Source organism: Meleagris gallopavo, chromosome 1 (genome assembly GCF_905368555.1).
Source record: "Meleagris gallopavo chromosome 1, MGAL_WU_HG_1.1, whole genome shotgun sequence".
Taxonomy (NCBI): domain Eukaryota; kingdom Metazoa; phylum Chordata; class Aves; order Galliformes; family Phasianidae; genus Meleagris; species Meleagris gallopavo.
Genome location: NC_139404.1, coordinates 105,524,781 through 105,540,656, shown reverse-complemented (window position 1 = coordinate 105,540,656; position 15,876 = coordinate 105,524,781).

Genomic DNA, 15,876 nt, shown 5'->3' with positions numbered 1-15,876 from the left:
CCTCATTGGACCAAGAATATTGAATGACTGATTCACAGATCAAAAGCTGCTCAGTGCTTAGTAGTCACATTATTGCTTTCTCATATAAGAAGTAACCCAGAAAACCCCAGCTCCCTGACTGGTTAGCCTGCTCACCCTAGAAAAACACTTCCTTCACTCCTTTGCTCCCTAGCAGTTAGTTTAGTCTTAAATATAGGGCAAAACATCTGGCATTTCCTGGATAGAAGAAGCTGTTCCAGGCACTGCTTCATCTCATGTAGACTTTGGCTATTTTTCAAAACTGTGCTACAATATGCCGCTTCTCACATGATGGGAGAAAACAGCTTGACATTAGTAACAGTTTGATTAAACATAAGATAGAAAAAGGCATAGGAACAGTATAGCTGTGGAAACATTTTTCACTTCTCAATTAACCATGTGTCTTGCTCCTCCTCATCCCTTAGACATGTCCTTCAGCTCCCAGAGTACAGGTTGGCTCACCAGGTTTGCAAAACTTCAGCAATTTTCACACAACATACAACATGCACAGAATCTTTATGTTACCATTATTTCCTCTGGTAATGTTTGAGGAGAACCAGAAGTAAGTCCTAAAGCCCATCAGTTCCTTACATTTTGCAACACTTCCACACATAGCTTGACAGGGGAGCAGGGGCCACAAACCCCAGGAAGTCAAACTTGTCAGAATGGCTCTGATAAATAAACTCACTGAGAAAGCTGTAAGAGTCAAAATTCTTGGCAAGGTGGGTTCTGGCTTCAGGGAAATTGGCACTGGAGTGAGTTTTCTAAGATTTTGAACTGGGCCATCAGGTCAAAGGGACAGTGGAAAGGAAGTCAGGTTGAAATATCTAATCTTTCCAATAAAAAAAAAAAAAATAGATGCTTTCCATTAATCAATTTTATAAAATACATTCTTAAGGATTTGGTTGTCCTTCAATGCAGAAGGAAAAATTTGAAACCTCAGAAGTAGTTAAAAAACTGTGGAAATTGTCATGAAACATAAATTGTTCTCTGGCTAGCCTAACCTTCAAGTCTTTAAACAGACTCAGGTTGTTTAGATTTGCAAAGATGCACAGAAATCAAGAAGAGTCTAGCACGTTGATCTTTCATACCACACATCTCATACATCTAGATCTATCTTACTTCTTTTGGGTCATCTGAAATGAAAACAATTTCTGGGATACCTAGCTGATTTTCAGAGTCCTTCTGACCCAAATCAGAATACAGCCTGGAAGTCCCATTATAGCCATAGTGAAGCCCATAAGCAGAGCTGGATTCTAGAACTGTACCCTTGTGGTCAAGAAGAACCATGCGTTTAGTGATTCATGGGTTGGAAGGCAGCAGATGAACAACTACAAGCCTCACTAATACTATTATAATGATCAGGAAATAATTTCCAAGTTGGGAGAACAGACAAAGGGTTGAAACAAGAGCTTCAAACATTTTCAGCATTAAAATATTTTTTTAAAAACTCTCGCTCTCTTCGGGTTTGTTTCCTTGTTTTTTTTTCATTGTTTTTCGAACTTTGTAAATTGTACCTAACTTATAGGCCTCCAAAGACTGCAGTTATAACCTCAGTTACTCAGGCAATTACTTGAAAGGGACAATCAAAACGAAGAAATTTGCATTTCACCTTCCATCTCTGTTGACTCAGGTACTTTTGGTTTCCATGGAATCTCTGGTTTCTAGCTTTGTTAAGACTGTTAATTTACAGCTTTGATAGCAACCAGTTTATTTTAAATGTGTGTGTTGATAGCAGTCCTAAGTGAATTACATGGGGCTGCCAAGATCCAGTGCATGGCAATACCTACTTCAAATAAGGTTACTTCCGTTTTTAGACAACGGGGTAGCAAAGGCAAAGACATGATTAAAAGCATTTAATCTCACTTTTGTAGAGTAGCAATTTCAAAATCCTGTAACCTTGTTTTTACTCTGAGCTCATGCTAAAATTTAAGGATGCTCCTTGATGGTGACTGAATATCTAATAAAACACTTATTTCAGATGCAAGCTAAGCATGCTTAGAAGCAAATCTTGCAAATCAAGATTTTGCAATCATCCACCTAATGCATATTATTAAATGACTGAAATTCGAAGTCTAGACAGGGTTATCAGGTAGGAATATATTCAGATGTCTGTAACTTAAGTCAGACTAGGAGTCTGAGCAGGTAGCAAAAGCAAACAAAGTGCTCCTGAAAACTTATTTTCACTTATTTTATTGAGATGAAAAACCTAAATGTAATAAGTTTTCTTTAAACTTAATTGAAGTGGGAATTGATCACATTGGTGTTTGTCCAGCATTCAGAACAGACACAACTTCATTATTTGTCACTATAAATCACTAAAAGAAAAGAAAAGAAAAAAAAGATTTTAAATACTTTTTAGAAAAAAGAAGAGTAAAAAGGCAAATCAACTTACTTGATTTTGCTGTAGGATGTCTTTCTAATTTATCTTTTTCTATGTTTCTGGTGTTTATATGCTAGGAAAAAAATCCGTTGTTAAGATGCTTTTATAAAGTACTGCTACTAAAAGTATTGTTTAAATTAAACTTTGAATCAACTTGCAAGATTCAGCTTATAGTATGAGGAGGTAAACAACATGGTTCTTGGGCAGCTCAGACGTGAATTAAGGTCTACAAAACATAGTCAGTTGCTACCATTCATAAAACTAATGCACAGCACTCTTTATATCGCCCTTTAGAAACTGCAAACACTAGGTAGAAATTTTTGATGTAATTTACTAATATCTTATTTAATCTTCCAGAATTAGGAAGCACAGAAAGGTAGCAAGGAATGCCTGAGTACTGAACAATCCATTTGAAATTGTGTTGTGCATGCTTTTCTTAATCAATGGTTACCACCAATTCATGGTTGGCTTGTTTTTCCTTTTAATAGCCTGTAAGCATTAGCTTCTGATTTTTAGAGAAAGATTTTTTTTTTCCTAAACAGCATCCTGAGGCTAAAGTATGTTAAAAGCAAATGGACTAATTATTTAAATATAAAGACTGTGCAGACACTTACCAGAAAAATTTCCACTATACGTCAAATGAATTGAATATCCATGCCAAGAAAGCTCTATTAGATATGGCTCACAACAGCTGTGAGATGATAGCATTCTCAAAGCACTTCCTAGAGGCTGAGACTTCATCCATCTTAACAAAACGGCAAACACAACAGGATTAAGGCTAACTGCAGTAGAACAAGTATTTTGCAATAACCTAATCTCTCACAGCACAGTGCCAGGGTTAGGAGTTCAGCCATGGCACTGCACTAGTACACTGATTTGAGAGTTGGGAATTGAGGTTTGGGAGTTGGGCTGATGTCCCTGTGCAACAGGGCACTGCTCAGAACTGTATGAGTGCACTAGCTCAGGGCTCTCAGCTGCACTGACAGCCCCAGTGGTAAATTCAGAGCTTCCATGTGTTGTTCCATCCCTCCAATTCAGGAACAGCAAAAATGTCATGAGATTTATATAAATATTCCCAGCTGGAGGACAGAACCCAGATGTCAGATGCAACATACTGAATATTAGCAGCAAACTCTCTAGGACCAGATCATCAAGAAAAAATGGAATGGAAAGAAAAATCCCAGAAATATTTGTCAAAAGCTTTCCAGCTTGAAAGCCGAGAAGTCATGAGCTGTTGTGAATAGAAAATGAAGAAAATAAAACATCAAATTGTTCACAAGAAATAGACTTCCGTGCTCTTTCTGATGTAATATTGTAGGAACTCTAGCACCTTGGTGAATAAACAGCATTTTATATGGCTTATCACTTGCCCAGTTGCATATCTATTTTCCATTTTTGTCTTTTCTTATTAGCTGTAAGTTTCAAACAAGGTCAAAGAGTCTCAGCAAAGATCCAATATGAGAAGTTTACTCTGCAAAAAAGAAAATAAGTATCAAAAACATGGATTACAGGTAGGCTCTTTTCACCGTCCAGCCACTAGAGGGGACAGGAGACACTCCGCAGGCCAGAGCAGACGTGAAAACACAAACAGAAGGCAATATGCCACATCTATAATCAATTTTAATGAAACTGATTATCATAAGCCTCTTGGAAGGGAAAAATGAAAAACAAAGATACAGTGTAGATTTGCTCTACCTGAAAAGTAAATACCTGTACACAACCTTCAGATTCGGTGATGCAATTTTAACATCAAATGTGAAAGACAAGGAAGCATAAAGACTTCTGCTTAAAAAAAGAGGTCTGCCAGGATGTTCTGCAGACAGAATGCTTCTGAGAGCAGAATGTAATAATTAAATTCATACTAAAGTTCAATTTTCTAGCCGGAGAAAGCTCTGCATTTTCCTTAGGCAAGAGAAAATGTAACTGGACTGACTCCTTCTTCCAAGTACTTCCTTCCAATTCAAGAATTAAAAGAAACGAATACAAAGTGGTAGGATGAGGTTTTGGTTTAACAACAAAAACATACCGTTATTCCCAGGAATAATCTTACCTTTTACCATGAACACTAACGTTCACTTTCCATGTTCTACAGTGAATGTGTTTATAGACCTACATGGATAACTTGATCTGGTAGTGCTGGGAATTGTAACTGATGATGAGCATTGGATGTGCTTGAAAACACAAACTTTAAGGATTAAATATTCTGGTTTAAGAAAATAGCGATCTGAAATTAAAGTAAAAACAGTCACAGTTAATAAAATCGTAGTGATGTCAAAACATTTAACTCTGTAATTTCACAATAGGAAAAGTTTGATTTCTCTAAAGTCACCTGAGACAAAGCTTTCAAAAACCTTAAATGCTTTTTGAGAGAGAGGACACATGGGATGTGTAAAGGAAAAACTGGTAATACTCAAGGGAACCTCCAGTTTTAGGTCAAAAAGTTTCAGACCATAAGACTTTGTTCCTTGCCCCAAAACTTCTACTCATGAGAAATTTTACTTTTGTCAATGTCCCAGTAGCAACTACATGGCCAAGTGCAGTTTTGAACAAGTGCTTTGTAACAGGTGAATAGGTTGAACCCTTACCTACTGCGTGACCTAGGACTCCTCTTCTTAGCACCTTTTTTAGATACAGTTATTTGAGCTTTCATATATCTCCTCTTTCTTTACAGAAGGCTTCAAAACTGCAAAATATGAGGGCTGATCCAAAAGTAATGCTTCCTATTTTACTATGTTGGCCCATCACATCAGAGAGAGATACTGGTGGTATAGCAGTAGAGACTGAACCTTCCCATCAATATCCATTTAAATTTTGTTGCCATGTGACAGATGGCAACAGAGGAGAAGAGGGGACAAAATTAGACATGGAAGTGTTCATGAAGCAAAGGTGTGTCACTGAATTACTCCATGTGGAAAACACCACATCCGTTGACATTTGTCGACACTTGTTGAAGGTTGATGGATACTAAATAGTGGATGTGAGTGCAGTGAGGCTGTGGGTGGTGTATTTCAGCAGTAGTAATAGCAGTGCAAAAGACAAGCCACATTCCGGGTGGCCAGGCAAATTTTTATCGTGTTTGGCATGCAGACTCCTGTTCATCACAGGTGAAAATACAGAGTTAATGTGGTGCCTACATTGAAAAATAGTGTTTTGTACCTGAGAATTTGTTCTATCAAACAGTATTACAATGCTTTTTGTAGCTGTTGTAGTTTCCATGGAAATAAAAAGGATGCATTACTTTCAGAGCAATCTAAGTAGGTCACAAGTTTTCCATTGCATTGGTTTACTATGGAATGAAGTCACAGCACAACAAAAATCGAAGTGCTCCAATTTTCCATTTCTCCAGTGAGATTTTCAGCTTTTTTTATTCCAGTCAGTTTTGTGTTCAGATATCTTCTTCTCCCTTGGTAAAAAAATTTCCCTGACATCTAATCTAAATCTCTCCTCTTTTAGCTCAGTGATGTCTTGTTTACGTTCAGTCTGGAAGGTATCCTTACTGTTGGAACTTTTGCAGGGGAGAGCTCAGTTTATAAAATATTCAGGATGAAGAAAGAAGAAAAAGAAGAAAAAAAATGGAGCTTGCATTAGGAAAAGAAGATTTTCCGTTTCTTTTCTTTTCTTTTCTTTTCTTTTCTTTTCTTTTCTTTCTTTTCTTTTCTTTTCTTTTCTTTTCTTTTCTTTTCTTTTCTTTTCTTTTCTCTTTTCTTTTCTTTTCTTTTCCTTTCCTTTTCTTTTCTCTTTTTTTCTTTTCTCTTCTTTTCTTTTCAAGGAATTATTTCAAAGAGTATGCTTGAGAGGAACTGACTGAATTTATAGTGTGCACACTAGGCTAAGATTTGATATAAAGCTGCAAACTCCCTCATCCTAAATGCTATGGCAGGCTGACAGATTGCACAATAGAAATAAGAGGTAATATTGATAGTGTTAACAACTACCTTGGGATGAATAATTACATTAATGTTAGATACTGACTGCTGAAAGACATTGTTTAGACAGCATCTGGGTGGTAAACTGTATTTGAAAAGGGAGACCAATATCTCAGCTGTGACTTCTCAAATTTCTCATTGGTTGTTATTCATTTATCTTCCATGATTAACACCCTCTACAGCCCAGAGATTTAAGTTTTTCAAAGCTGTGCTTTTCTACCCATATACACAAAGGTCAATGGTTGCTAGATTACTTAGCATGTTTGGTGAGGAGAGTTTAACATCTGGTAACCTGAAGTGTTCAGGGTACTTGTTCTGATAAACTACATTAGTCTGACTGGCACCTTGACAACTCTGCTAGAAACATGAGAATAGTACATGACTCAGAAAAGACCATGAAAATACAAGATACAAAGATAGTATTGATTTCCACTATTCCAGTAACTAAAACCTGTGTTACAAAGCTCTAAAAATCAAAAGGAGCTATAAAAATGCAAAGAAAAACTGACACGAGAAAAGAAAACCAAAACACCTAGATTGTCTGTACATGTAGAGAACATCCCAGTGCAACCTGGAAATCAATTGTATTTCTCTTTTATTTTAGACAGAAATGTTATTGAAGATGAAAAGCCTAATGAAAAGAAATAAAAAACAAATCCCAGTACATCTGGGAATACTTCGGTGCTTTATTCCATTGCAATGAATGTATTATTGTCTCCCACCTCTATTAGGGTATTTCCCTCTTTGAAACCTTCCATTTATAACAGACAGTCTCCTTTTTCAGAGCTTCTCACTTTTGCATTCCAAGTAGCTAGTATACATCCACCAAAACAGGAAGACAGCGAAAGAAAGAATGCTAGTCAACTAGAAGGATTAGGACGCTTCTCACACACTGGTGTTTCCAAAACTCAGGAGAAAAACAAAATATTTGCCATGCATCTAATAGTTCAAATATCCCTTTCCATGCAAATGGTTTCTTTAGAATTTGCAACTAGCAGGAAGATTGTCTTTTACAGTGGATCTATAAAATAAACATACAAACAAACAAATGTAAGCATGTCCATTAAAATTAGTGAAACTACTGAATCAGTTAATTTTACATACCTAAAAAACATACATGCTCAAGACTCTATAATAATCACCAGGAATATGGGTAACCTGATCTTTTTACTTGTATCCATGGTAAAAACAGGATGTAAATTCTTATCCTCTTTTGAATACTGAAGTACTTACATCAACTGTAAGCCATCCTTCCTCAATTGCATTTCCCCTTGGTTTGCACCATGAAAGTTACTTCATGGACTTTGAAGAGGGGCAGTGATCAGAAACTAGAAATGTGGGTGCTTCTGAGTCCATATGAAAGAAGTGAAGTGCTGCAAGTGTTTCGGAGTACAACCAGAAAGCCCACATCTTCATTCCATTTATTTCCCTGTAGCTTTCATTCGTGAACAAGCCAACTGGATACAGAAAATCACTCTCACTGTTTAATAAGATGTTTGTCTCCTGCTGACTCCTTCCACTGTATATACCTGCCACATACATCACTCCTGTAGGCGAGTAGCTTTCCACACCTCCTTCTCTGCAAAGCTCCCTGGCCCTCAAATACACTGCTTAAAATTAGAAGTCACAGTGAGACCAGGAGCAGCTATGGCACCTGGATAGCCCCCAGCAGGGAGCTTGGCAGAGACTTACCTGTGGAAAATAATGTTGTGGAGTTTACTACATTACAGAAACAGCTTTTACATTCTATCTCCTCTGCAGCTGTGCTTTGTAAAAGGAAAAGAAATCACTCTCCCAAACCAGGAGTGTTATAGCTCAAACCTGAGCTCCTCCTTTCTAACAATTGCTGGCTCCTATCTGTCAGCGTAAAACCCCTTTACGTCAGCAGTGTATTTTCTCTTAACCCCACTGTGAAAGAACCAGACCCACTTTAGCAAGGGCCACTTGGACAAAAGCACAGAGGTGTCAGGAGTACAGAGCCTCCAGGGGAGGTTCATCCCATACTGACAAGGATCTGAGACCTAGCGTGTGTAAAACGTGAATTGAGGCTAGTGCTGAGTACAGCCTCAAATGCCTTGATGGGTCATAGATCTCATATGGCATAATCACTGCTGGCCCTGGCTTTACTCATGAATTACAGCCAGGAGTAGACCTTTCTCCCTGTGAACATGGGCTTATTCCCCAGCTCAAAGTCTCTTGACCAAAGGCCAACAGTTTCGTTTTAAGTAGAAAGAGAATGAAACAGAAAAAATGATAACAATAACAGCTTTATGAGGAGGTGGAAAAGAACAAATACTGGGACTCCTTTTAATTAAAAGTCCAAAAATGTCCTTTAAAACCACTAAACCTGAAGCCCAGCACAGTACAGCCTCTGGAATTTCACCCTGCAATTCTGATCCGAGCTATAAGATCTCCAGGGGAATTCTAGGCTGCCCTTCTTTGCATTAATGTTCCTAAGATAACACCACAGATAATTAAGTGCATCCAGTCTGCCAAAGAAAGGGAGCATTTTGTGAAAAGCACTGAGTGCCGCCTTTCCCCCACCAATGTGGCAATAACATTATACACCACTGCCTCCAACAATTATACTTACTTATGCGTCTAGCTGCATTTTTTAGCTCTTATTGATTTTGTCTGGGCTCCATAACATCAGTATATTATGTTAAACAGTACTGAGAGGACAGGCAGGATGAGAGAAAAAGCACTTCTTCATTGATTTGACAAGGAGGCTTTACCAGAGACAATGCGTCCACTAATGCTAAATATAAAAACAAATAATCAAGGTAATTGCAAGAGAGGGAAGGTGAAAGCAAACAAGTCAGTCAATTTGTTAAAATTGATCGCAAATGAAAAACAAGAGGTTGCCCATTTAGCCACAGCATCCCTGCAGTAGGAACTTGTTCTTAATTTGCATGTGAATAGTATTACGCTCTGATTGCCTATGCTCAGGTCAGCCAGGAAAAGCTGAAATCAGTTGTAACTAACAGACATTTATCACAGTCAGCTGTTATTAATGGCTTGCCAGATGTTGCTAGCAGAGCTTGCGCTGCAGAAGACTCTGGTAATAAATACTTTATCACAGAGAAGATACAGTGCATGCTGTGTGCTGGGGACAGTTGTGTGGCACATCAGGACATTGGCTCAGAGCTCAGCCTGCAAGTTGCAGGTTCTTCTGATCCTGCACCAGTTAATACCACTGTACTGTTATTATACATTTCCTGGCTTTTTCTGAAGGTCTATGTGTCACATTATCTCTATTTTTATATTACTGGAGTTACTATACCGCCCTTATCCAGGCCTCCTTCTCAATAGTTAAATTCTATCTGCTCCTTCCTTGGACCCCACCCACCAAAATATGCTGGCTATGGTTGGGAGATACACTGCTTTTTTCACCCTCTTTTCAAGCTGCTGATTACTTCAGTTTCCTCTGGGAATGCTGATCTCACTGCTCTTTGGGCTTCAGAGGAAAGCAGTAAGCTGGGGGCTATCTCCCGTCTGCTTGACAGACACAGACATCAGGCAGAAGGAAATGCTTGCTCTGCTGCTGCTCCCTGTTGCCTACTCGGGGAAGAACCTTAAAAAAAGATCTAACACAGCTTCATGTACCAGCTTTCCAGAGTAAAATACCAGCTGTGCAAGCTGGAGGAGGAGTAACAGCACCAAAATAAAGGGTTTAGTCACCATTTCAGAGCTCAGTATCTGACAGGAAAAAAATTGTTTGTATACAGATGAGAAAGAGGTCCCTGTGCATCTCCCCCACTCTTTCTGAATGCATACTCATTGCTTTGTATTCCAAGTATCTCAGGTCTTCATTATTCATTTCACACATGACTCCCACACATTTGGTGTAGATGGAAATAAATACGCATTGATTAACACAAATAAGGTCCGTACTGGGATATATGGGAGTTGTGAAAGACAGAGACAAGCTCAAAATCTTAATCCAACCCTCATAAAAGTTATAATAATAATGATAAAACTTTCAAAAATGACAAGGTCTCGGTACACGGGCAGATTTTTCACTTTTCTGCCCACACAATATGTCTGGATAACTCTCAGCTAGACTGACCCTTCCACAGTTATTTTTTCAAAGGACTTTTCTTCCGAAGCTTCTCTTTAAGCATTACCCTAAATATGCCTGAAAATCAGATTGACGCAGAGGTTATGAGGTGTTTTTATTGTAAATGGCTTATTTACTGAACAAATGATGTTTTAATTATTCTAGCTTAAAATTGCTACATATGGGTTGAAACTGGCTAAATATTTTTCAACTACTTTTTTAAACTTTTTTCCCAAGGAGTGAAGTATGGATATCATATGTAGAATCATTACTATACTTGTGGATTAGATCAGTAGAGAAATGGTACTGGGATTCCCAAGAAGTTAGGTTCCCAAGAATACCTTCCTTATTTCTTCTTCACCCTACCTCTCTCCCAGCACCTGTGGTAGGCACCAGGCAGAAAGGACAACCCAGGTTCAAAACCTGTCTCTGCCTCACTCAAAAACAAATCCAAAACTTCTCACCCCATGTAGTGCTTATGTCTGTGTGAAAAAAAAGGGAAATGCTTCATGGATGGCACCTGCCTTTTCTCCTCCTTGTCCTGTGTGTCTTCTCATTTTTCTGAACATTCAGTTATAAATCCTAACAGTTATTATTTATAGGCAGGCATACTAATTCACCAGATCCTATTTTTAATTGCCAAATACTGTGAAAAAATATCCCTGCAAAATCAGTCTGAGGACATTATCCTTTTTTTTTTTCAATTCAGCCACTGATCTAAAAGACGGTTGTGTAAAAACCATATTGTGAAGGTAAATAAGGATATTTTTCAAAACCTGAAATGAACTGATCAGATTGCTTCTGCATACTAGTCATTAAAAGGGAACTACTCTGAGATTTTGATTTTTGCCAACAAGTGCTTTGTGTCCATCTTGTTCACTGCTGGCTAATTACCACCTTTGCAGACAATCTACATGGTTAGATCTCCTTGGAAACTAGCAAGGCTAGGAAAAAAATAAGTCTAGGACTCTGTATTTGAACTCAGAGATCATTTTAGTGCAGTGAAGTAAGGCCCAATCGCCTTCGATGTTACCCAGTTACGATATTTTCATGAGCAAGAAAATGATCCTATCAGTATAGAAATAAAATATTTCTTAGCATCTGTACATTTCTTACGAACCCCTCGTTTACCTTTCCCACACATTCGTGTCCTCTGGTGTTCCCACACTGGCACTCATAGCAGGACAACAGAATTGGACTTCTGGGGAAGGGCCTTTAAAGCCTTTTTTATTTCATTAAAAATTAATCCATACATACTTCCCCCACTTAACATGCTCTTCTCTGAAAGTCCTCCCTTGTGCCTACTGTCACTACAAAGGCACTGATCACATCCTTCAGGTCAGCCAGCTGGACTCTCCTGGTGCTTGAGCTGCTGGGGGAACTCCCAGTGGGCAGCTAAACTATTGCCTCCCTCCTGGCAAAATGTTACCCTTCTGCCACTGGCCTCAGCCTCACAAATGGGCTTTGAGTTAGCTCTAAACAGAAGAAACCAGCTAATTTGTTTGTAAATGTTCTGCTCATTTTATGTGCAGAAAACATCTCTGAAGCAGCCAAGCTCTATTTTTACCATCTCACTTTTCCATTTAATTTTTCTTTTGGAGATGCCAGAAGTGTGTTCTTGTTACCAATCTATTCATTTATTAAAAGCTCTCTTCCATGGGCTCAATACTTTTGTTTACTGCATGGAAGCTCCTTTCCCTTAAAAAGGTCAGCTTCTTTATCTACTATTTCTTTAAGTGTGTCCAGCTACATGTACCTGACTACAAAAGACAGAATTCACATTTTATTCCAACGTAGTGCTTCATGTAGTAGGACTAACAAGAGCAACGTGTATTTCTGATGTCTATGAGCAAATCCCTGAAAGAAAGCTCGTATATTTCATAGGCAGAATTTTTCCTTATACAAATCAGGGAATGTGTGAAAAGCAGAACTACTCTTTTTCTCTCAAGAGATCTGAAAGGTATGAAAGCTTTGAATTATTTGTGTCAAACAGAGCTTTGCTGTCTCCAGTGAAGATAGATGGGCTTTATTAGCAGAAGGCTAATGTACCATCTAAGATGTCCAGTGTTAAAAAAAAATAATATTGGTTCAGCCCATTCTAGAAAGACTCATGCATTCTCTGGAAAGAAAATTTAAATCCAGTTTGATTTTTCTATTAAATTCTGAATTCAGCCATCCAGAATCAAATGCTGTTAAGGTTCCTTAACAGATTTACAGAAACTGGATGAAGTGATCCAGCCAGCTGGGATTGCAGGAGAACCCAGCACTGTCAACTCATTCTGTTTGTTCAGGAAGGTTCAATTTACTCGCAAAGTACATCATTTTTAAGAGAGGAAACAGATGATCTAATGACTTATGCATAGAAGCATAAGTCCCTGGTGAGGGATGGGTAGTTTTCAGTCAAACTGGAAGAAAATTAATATGAAAAACTAAGAGCAAATCAAAAAGTTCTTAATTCTTTAAAGTACCTTTTTTTTAAACAAAATAAGAGGAGGAAAAACAAACAAAAATTAAAATTAAAATTAAAAAAAAAAAAAACAAAAACAGAAACAAAAATATAGCAAAGCCTTTCCTAACCCAAAACAGGCATTCAAAATCTTCCATATAATCCCCCCGTCTTGAGGTTATTTATTTAATCCTTTTAAACAGCCTTACTTTTTGCCTAAAGCAAGGTAAAATGTTACTGTGAAAAAGGAGTGAAAATCTGAATTCTAAAACTGTTTCTGAAATGTTTTTCACTTAAGTATTTCAGACACAAAATACTGTATTTTTGAAACTCTGAAATTAAATATCTTTCCAATCATAAAATATTTTGTAAAATCCCATTGGCCAAATTAAATTCAACTTACAAAATATTTCAGGACTTATGGTTCCTTTTTGCTACATATTACCATATAGAAAAAAAATAGCAATTATAGCAGTTATGACAATTTCACACCAACTTCTTTGATTCCTTTTTCAAACAAGTTTATAGACCTTTGTACTTTATTACGTAGCTTAAATCAAATAAAATAGTAAATGGTAGTTTAGGCACCACAGAACTATTATTCCAACACAAAAAATTGCTATTTGTTGACATGGAAACATCATTTTTTGTGTTTTTGACTTGTATTTTCAGTCATGTTGGGTCTGAGATTGTAGCCTGAATGTATTTTTTAACAAATTCATATGTAAATGGGTAAAAAATCCCGTAGAGCTGATGCACAACAGCAATTGCATGTGGCTTTTCTTTCAAAATAAACAAAGCTAAGAAAAGTCTCAACTCAAATCAAACATACTTTCATTCAATCTTTTGTTCTGATTCAACTAAATAACTTAAAATAAAATAAAAAAAAAGGTATGTTGTTGAGTCAGATTTAGTTTTTGTACTCAATTTTCTTTGTAGGCAAAGCCACCAACTCCAATCTAAACTAACCTTGCTGAACATGGAAGTTTTCTATTAAACATGGGGATCAGGCAGATGCAACCTGTGGCTGTGCTCTTACTGCATGAAAACAAAAGTGTGCATCCCTTTTGCCTGCACAAAGGGAAGGAGCAATGTTTTTGAAGTTAGTTCACAATGAGATTGTAGGAAATAGTTACTTGAAAAAAATGAATGACTGAGAAAGGGTATTTGAGAAAGCAATTTCATACATGAGAAAAAAAATAAATAAATCCCTCCCATACAAATTTTTTGGCATCTGATAACATGGTTAATTCAGTCTGTTTTCATGACTCTGGCAAGAATTTAGTACTTCTGAGACCTCCATTCACTGTCAAAAATTGCTATGCTTACCTTTCAGAATCTAACTGATGACCTAAAAGAAATCTGAAAACCTAAATACGAGCCAGAGTTTCAAAGGCGATTGGGAAGAGGCCAGACAGAGCAAGGGATATGGCTCATTTCCATAGAAAACATTTCTGAAGTTCTATTCTGCACACACTGATTCTAGGTTATCAAAACACTACAACCTGAAACTAAACTTTTATCCAGTTGAAATTATGAAGTTTTCTAAGAAAACTACTTTTTTAGTGTCTTTTTAAGTATTGCTTCCAGTCCTATTTCTCAGTTGTTTCTTCTCTGCAGACTATAAACTGCACAAAGTAGAAATGGGAAGTCAATCGCAAGAAACTAGGTCTTTGTGTGTCACTGATACTTCACCAGAGAAAGACGATGCAGGCAGTGATGGCGTTATTATTTGGGTTACAGAAAGTACATTGAGCCCTGGTACCAACTGCAGTAAGAAACGGAAAGAACACGGCAACTGTTCAGATAAATTGAGTGACTGCAAGAGTGGCAAGTACCCAAGACATTTTTTATGAGGCAACGCTTGGATGCAAGAGTTTGGGTTTGTATGTTAGACCATATGAAAAACATCACTCATCTAAACCAACAGATAACCAACAAATAACCAAATCACCACCATGAGAAAGCTGCAGTTGCAAAGAGCTTGTGAGAATGATCTTAGTAATTATTTTTCTTAAGTGTGCAATAAAACTAAATTAAAATCCTGCCTGACTTTTTAAGGAAGGAGCGCCTTCCTGTTATGAAGCACGTTGCCTAGAAGCAAAAGCCACTTAAGTCTTCCCTTGCCTGCAGAGAAGTTATTGAGAAAGAAATCTTTATTACCAAATAAAAAGCAAAATACCTTCCTGTCTGTTTCACTTTTTTCCCATCTTTCCACTTCTTCTGTATCTTCATGAAACAGTAACAGCAGAAGGAAAACCAATAAACTCTTATGCAATGTCTGTGACCTGGGGGCAGCCTGTTTGGGGTACAGCTGGATGTAAAATGAGAGGAGAAAGAAAAGATTATTTAAGGAAGGAAGTGTATAACATGTTTTCATTCTTCTTTTGAAAACTGAGGGACAAGAGAAGGAATCAGTTATCTGCACTTCAAAGACACTCTGTTCTCTGCAGTCTGTATTTCTCGGAGAAGCAGAAGTTGCAAGTGACAGTTGTTCTAGCACAAGCACCTCATCTTTACTAATGGCTTTCAGGATGCTCTCCCAAAGCCTGGCTTCCCCAGAATGATGCTGGTAGGCAAAATCAGTGGCAAAATAGCAGTCAGTCCAGTTTGTATCATAGCACACATACACATGGCCCATAGCTTGTTGTCTCCCTAGCAGAAAGTTGTCTTGACCAACTGAAATTTCACTCAGTGTAGGTGATGCTTTGCAGAGGAAAAATAAGCACTCAAATTCTTTTCAGATCCCCTATCCTTAAGGCGATCAAATCCAAAATCTGGATCAATAGTATGGTATCGTCTGCCCATTTCTGGAGGAAAGTATTATTAATTCTTGTGCTTGGTCTGAAGGCTTACTTCATTGCGTAAGTTATTTACTTCACTGGTCTGGTACAGCATAGCAATTGAATCAAATTCTTTCTTTCTGACAAAAAATTTCTTCTTCATTCTTCCTATACCTTATATTTATGGTAGCTCATTGATCAAAGCAGAATAAGCTGTCAGGGTATGTCTGTGCAGCAGTCAAGATGGTTCCAACACCTGC